Below are 6,235 nucleotides of genomic sequence, written 5' to 3'. Positions count from 1 at the left end.
AGGTTTGTGAAATGTTGCAAATTAGGGGAATAAATATCAGATACTCTATGCCTTACACCCCAGAGCAGAACGGTGCTGCAGAAAGAGAAAACCGATCTATAGTGGAAACTGCTAAATCTATCCTTCATCATAAATGTCTTCCTCTAAAGTTGTGGGCGTAGGCAGTAAAGCACTGCAGTATATGTCTTAAATAGAACAGGTCCAACTAGACAGAAGAATAAAACTCCTATTGAACTTTGGTCAGGCAGCGCTTTTGATATAGCGAACTTGAAAATATTTGGAAACAAGTGCTTCGTGCATGTTCCTAAGCAGCGAAGGCAAAAATGGGATCCGAAAAGTGTTTCCGGCTATTTTGTTGGTTACTGCGGCAATAAAGATGGCTATAGAGTTAGGGTAAAGGATCAAAACAAAATCGTTTTGAGTAGAGATGTTATTTTTCAAAATGAATCCTATTGCTCTGTGATACCTCAGAATGAGAAGTCGTGTAATGATGTCAACGAACCATCAATTAATCATGAATCAGATATAGAATTCATCAGACCCTCTGACAAGAAAGATTTAGATGTGAGCCAGGAAATAGGAGAAGATTCATTTGATCCAGTAGATTTTGAAAATTTATCTGATAAGCAAGAGATAAACTTGCGAAACAGGTCACTGATAAAGAAACCAGCAAGATATGACAATTGTGTTCTTCTAGCTGAATATACAGAGCCTGAAACATATAAAGAGGCTATTGCTTCAAAAGAAAGCAATGAGTGGCTTGCAGCTATGAAAGAAGAGATGAGTTCTTTAGAAGCCAACAATACCTGGAAGCTTGTGAATCTACCTCAAGGCAGAAAAGCGATTGCTAGTCGCTGGGTTTATAAAGTAAAGAAAAATACTGATGGGACTGTTCAGCGTTTTAAAGCACGTCTCGTCGCCAAAGGCTACAGCCAAAAAGTTGGTGTTGATTTCAAAGAAACCTTTAGTCCTGTTGTGCGTTGGGATACCATCAGAACAGTACTCAGTATTGCTGCATTTAATAAGCTGAAACTAATTCAATTTGATGTCAAAACTGCATTTCTCTATGGAGATTTGCAAGAAGATATTTACATGTATCAACCTGAGGGCTTTGAAGATGGTACACTGAACAAGTCTGTATATTGCTCAAGAGCATTTATGGATTGAAGCAAGCTCCAAGAGTTTGGAATGAACTCTTCAAAAGTTTCGCTGTGAATTGTGGTTTGAAACAATCAAACTCAGATCCCTGTTTGTTTTTTAATGATGAGAAATCAATTTATCTCATTGTGTATGTTGATGATGGTTATTGCATCGCTAGGATGGTTATTGCAATGATTATTGCATCGCTAGATGAAAGTGTTGTAAAACAATCCTTATAGAAACTTAAAAGTGATTCTAGTTTTGTGATTGGTAAGGCCAACTATTTTCTAGGTATGCAAATTGAATGCCTTGATGATGGTGGTATATTTATACACCAGGAAGCTTACTGTAAGAAAATTTTGAATAGGTTTGAAATGAATGAGTGCAATTCAGTAAGTACTCCAATGGAAAAAGGTAGTATTACCACTGATCAATCAGAACCCCTCCCAGCTGTTGTGCCTTATCGTGAAGCTATTGGTAGCTTGATGTTCTTAGCAATTGTTTCCAGGCCTGATATATCGTATGCAATTGGAGTGTTATCTCAGGTCTTAGACAAGCCTCAGCAGGTGCACTGGAATATGACCAAAAGAATTATGCGTTACCTGAAAGGAACTGAAAAATGTGGGATTCTGTTCCAAAGTAAGAAAGATTCTCAGATTACTCTTCAGTGTTATACTAACTCTGATTATGCAGGAGATCCTCTTTCGAGAAGATCCACTTCAGGAATGATTTTCCTATCTAATGGTGGTGCTGTTTCATGGAGGAGCCAACGACAAAACTGCATTGCTCTTTCAACTACTGAAGCTGAATTTGTTGCAGCTAGTCAAGCTGCAAAGGTGGCCATTTGGTTAGGTAATCTTTTAAGAGAATTACAGTGTATTTCTACAATACCAGTCCTACAAATGAACAACCCAAAGTGCTATGAGATTAGTGAAAAACCCTGAATTTCATCACAGAACCAAACATATCGACATCAGATATAAGTTCATACGTGAACAATATGAATCAAAACAACTAGATGTTAATTATTGTAATAGTGATATGCAAATTGCTGATATCTTAACTAAACCTATAGTGAAAGACAGGTTTCTAAAGCTCAGAAATTTAATTGGAATACATAATCTTAATTAAGTGTATCTGTGTATTTATGTTAATATTTATAGTGCTATATACTATTTAAGTTTTTATTGTGTAATCTTTGCTTTTCAATGTGCTTAAGAAGACAAATATTGCTATTAGTAGTGTTTTGATTTAGGGGAAGTGTTAAAATGATAATCAAAACCTTTAATCGTAATCGTTTACCTATTTTGTATTTTTGTGTTTTGGCAACGCCTCTCTGCTTGTAGATCTGTGTGTTTACAAACAAGCTGCGTGCCGGCTGTGTGCTAATTTGTTTCTTAATTATTTAATCTAGTATCTAATAAATTTATGTCAACTGTTAATGTCTATGTGAATTATTTATAATTGAGAGAACACGTAACACATTTAAAGTTTTTTCACAACGTTTTCTAAGATAAAGAATATGGGTCAGAAAAGTGAGTGTGTTGTCAAAAATCATGCCTAAATATTTTGCTTTCGAAACAGTATGTATATTAACGTTATGAATAGAAATAACAGGATCATTGTGTAATCTGCGTAATTGACAAAAATGTATGCAAGAGCTTTTAGTGGGTGAAAGTGTGTGGCCATTTTACTCACACCATTTTGAAATCTTATTGAGAGCCAGCTGGAGTTGACGCTCAATAACGCGCATATCAGAGCCAGAACGGAAAAGATTTAAATCGTCCACATAAAGTGAGCCAAACACATGAGGTGGTAATACGTTCGAAATGAGCACCTTCGGCCTGAATGAAGAGGTCTGAAAACGTAGAACCCAGTTTAACACGAAAATACCATTTCATCAGAAAGTTATTCAGGAAGATGGGTAAATTACTACTGAGTCCCATATCGTAGAGCATCTTAAGAATTCCGTATCACCATGTCCGATCGTAAGCCTTCTCAATATCGACGAAGATAGAGACAAAATGGTTACATCGGACAAAGGCGTTACGAATTCTTGACTCTAAAGCAATAACCAGACCTCCAGTAGACCTCCCCTTTTCGAAAACTACTCTGCAACCCAGGTATATGATGGTTCTTTTCTAGGAAATATACTAAGCGGGTATTAATCATGCGCTCAAAGGACTTTCCCAGGCAGCTTGTTAACGCTATAGGGAGATAGCTTTCCGGTTCCTTAGAATCCTTGCCTGGTTTCAATATGGGGTTCACAATTGCTCGCGCCAACATGATGGATAAGTCTGTACCTTCCATATTCTATTAAATAGAACCAGGACGTTACACGAAGACGTAATATCCAAATGGCGGAGCATGTGGTAAGTTCGAGACCAGGGGTAGTGTTCGCAGCTGTTGATAAGGCTTTCTGTAGTTCCAGAAAAGTAAAATTGCCATTGTATGAAGACGATCGACGAGTGTGAAAATTCATGGTATGTCATTCAGCGTTTTGTTTATAGTATTGAAAAGACAGGCTGTAACTTTCTGCATTAAAGATTGCGGCAAATGTCTTACCAAGCATATTACATACATCAATGGGGGCAGAGTAGATTGTATAATTCTTTTTTAATATAGAAAAATGAAATTCGCGGTATATGCAGTTTGCCTTTTTAACTGTCGATCAAGCTTGTTTGGGAGATGTCATTTAATATGTAGCTGAGACATAGCGCTTCCAGGATTCTCTTTGGCTACTGCGTCGGACCTTACGAGCAAACGCTTTAGCTCGTTTAAATACTGCAAGATTTGAAGTGGAAGGGGAACGACGGAAGAGGCTCCAAAGTCGTTTCTGTTCCTTGTAAGCTGTGGAACACTCTGAATTCCACCAATTACGATGGCGAGGAGGAGTAGATGAAGACTTTGTAATAATCTCTTCTGCAGTCTTAATGATTACAGAAGTTACAGTATTCACTGCAGCATTTACGTTTCTACCTGTTACCATCTGTAATCTGATCAAGTCGAGTAAATAAGTGCCACTGATGGTCTCCTGGGACTATTAATAGAATATGAAACTATGGATGAAAAATGATCACTATTGTGAAGATCATCACTCACGGAAAAGTTTATGAGAGCTGGTGAACATAATACTAAATCAATGGAGTGAAAGATACTAGTCGGCATATGAAAGTAAGTCTTTTCGCCTTTGTTTAACAAACATAGATTATGGTCCTGTATAAGTTGCTTTATTTTACGTCCCCGATCATTGGAGGCGGAACTGCCCCACAATTCATTATGACCCTTAAAATCCCCGAGCAAAATGGACGGTGAAGCTAATTGTACAATCAATTAATTTAGTTCTATTTGAGAAACAGATGTATTAGGAGGTAGATAAATTGAACAAACAGTGAGGAGTACATTAATGTGGATTTGAACAACAGTTGCTTGTAATGAAGTTGATAATAAAAAAGATGGTAATGCATTACAGATTAAAACGCCTCCATGAGGATCACATGCATCATTGAAATCATGTCGGGAGTAATTACGAAATTTAAAATTATGAGAAGACGTTAAATGAGTTTCCTGCAGAGCAAAACATGCAGCTGATAATTATAAATAATATCCTTGATATCTGAAAGCTTATTTCTTACGCCACGACAATTCCAGGAGATAAAATTAATGGACATTATGAAGTGGATGGATATTATTGTAATTTAACGTCAAGTATTTTAAGATGAGTCAAGTATGAATTCATCGTCGGAAGGGACAATTCTACGTCAACATCCATCTCCTTCAGAGCATCAGAAGTGGATTGATTGACGTACTGATTGATCTCTCTTCTTCTGAGATATGTCAGGTTTTTTACTTAGGGGTATTTTCGTTGATACAAGCTGCTGGGGGAAAAGTAGGGTTCGTCCTGAGTTGTCAATTTTGGAAGTCTTTTTAGAAGGAGGAGATGTTGTTCTGTTTGATGTTGATGGTGTTTTAAAGTTAAATTTTGGTTTTTTAGTAGTATTTTTAACCTGCTGATGAGAGGTAGATGACAAAGGTGGAAGGTCCGTTTGCGTATTGACAGAGCAAAATGAACTCTTGGCTACTGCAGAATAGGACACACCCGGAGTGACTATTCGGTGGGCTTCATTGAAGGCCACGTTTTGCAATACTTTGACACTTTGTATCTCTTTCTCTTGGGATCATTTTGGACAACTCCAGGAGCATGCAGCATGAGCTCCCTTACAGCTAATGTAAAGGGGTGGCAACTCACAGGTAGCGTCTCCATGCTCGGAACCAGAGCATCGAGCACAAATAAGCTTGCTACGACAAGATGTTTTAGAGTATCCAAACCTTTGGCACTGAAAGCATCTTAATGGGTTTGGCATATACGGTCGTACGGGGCAGTTATGCCAGGCAAGCTTAACCGAAGATGATAATTTCGGTGTGTCAAAGATAAGGATCAGATGTTTTGTGGAGATCAGTTTTCCTTCTCTCCTAATTTTGATCCTACGGACGACAGCAGTAACATGCTGTTCTTTCAAATTTCCAACAATTGTTTCCTCTGCATCATCGAGGAATTCATACTCTGATATGACACCTCTAGAAGTGTTTAGAGTCTTATGGGGTGATACAGTAACAGTGAAGGAGCAGATATTGGTGCATTTCGATAGAATAGTTGCCTGTAATTTTGAAACCTCAACTAAAATGTCACCTGAGAGTTACTTTTTTACATAAGCTACTTCTCCCAATACAGAGAGCTGAACCTTGTGAATTAAAAATGGCGAGATCTTGGTATATGAAGTGTTGGACACTTCTGGGTTTGTGAGCCTAATAATGTAAAATCGTTGTTCGGCTGTTTTTGTTTTGGTGAGCGGAACTGGACACCTTACTACTTTCAGCCTTAGAAAATATAAAAAAATCACTTCGACTATCAACGGCACCACCTGGGAATTCAAATAACGGATAGGTACTGAGACTAATCTGTTATTTGAACATCGATGCTGACTAATAGCTATACGTCCGCAAGTCACCCCTGAAGAAGCCCCCACCCTTCACGTGGTGCCCAGTAAGTGACCCCGGGCTTGACCCTAACCACCAGATGACGTTCGTGGCTAGC

General features: G+C 38.1%; 1 pseudogene; it reads left to right on the top strand.

Moving 5' to 3' along the window:
• Window positions 1-1,433: 1,433 nt before the first annotated feature.
• On the top strand, window positions 1,434-2,084 carry LOC147801964 (uncharacterized; annotated as a pseudogene).
• The last annotated feature ends 4,151 nt before the right edge of the window (window positions 2,085-6,235 follow it).

This window comes from Parasteatoda tepidariorum, chromosome 11, assembly GCF_982258835.1.
Source record: "Parasteatoda tepidariorum strain Cologne lab strain chromosome 11, Ptep-v5.0, whole genome shotgun sequence".
Taxonomy (NCBI): Eukaryota; Metazoa; Arthropoda; class Arachnida; order Araneae; family Theridiidae; genus Parasteatoda; species Parasteatoda tepidariorum.
This window is presented reverse-complemented; position numbering and strand designations above follow the sequence as displayed.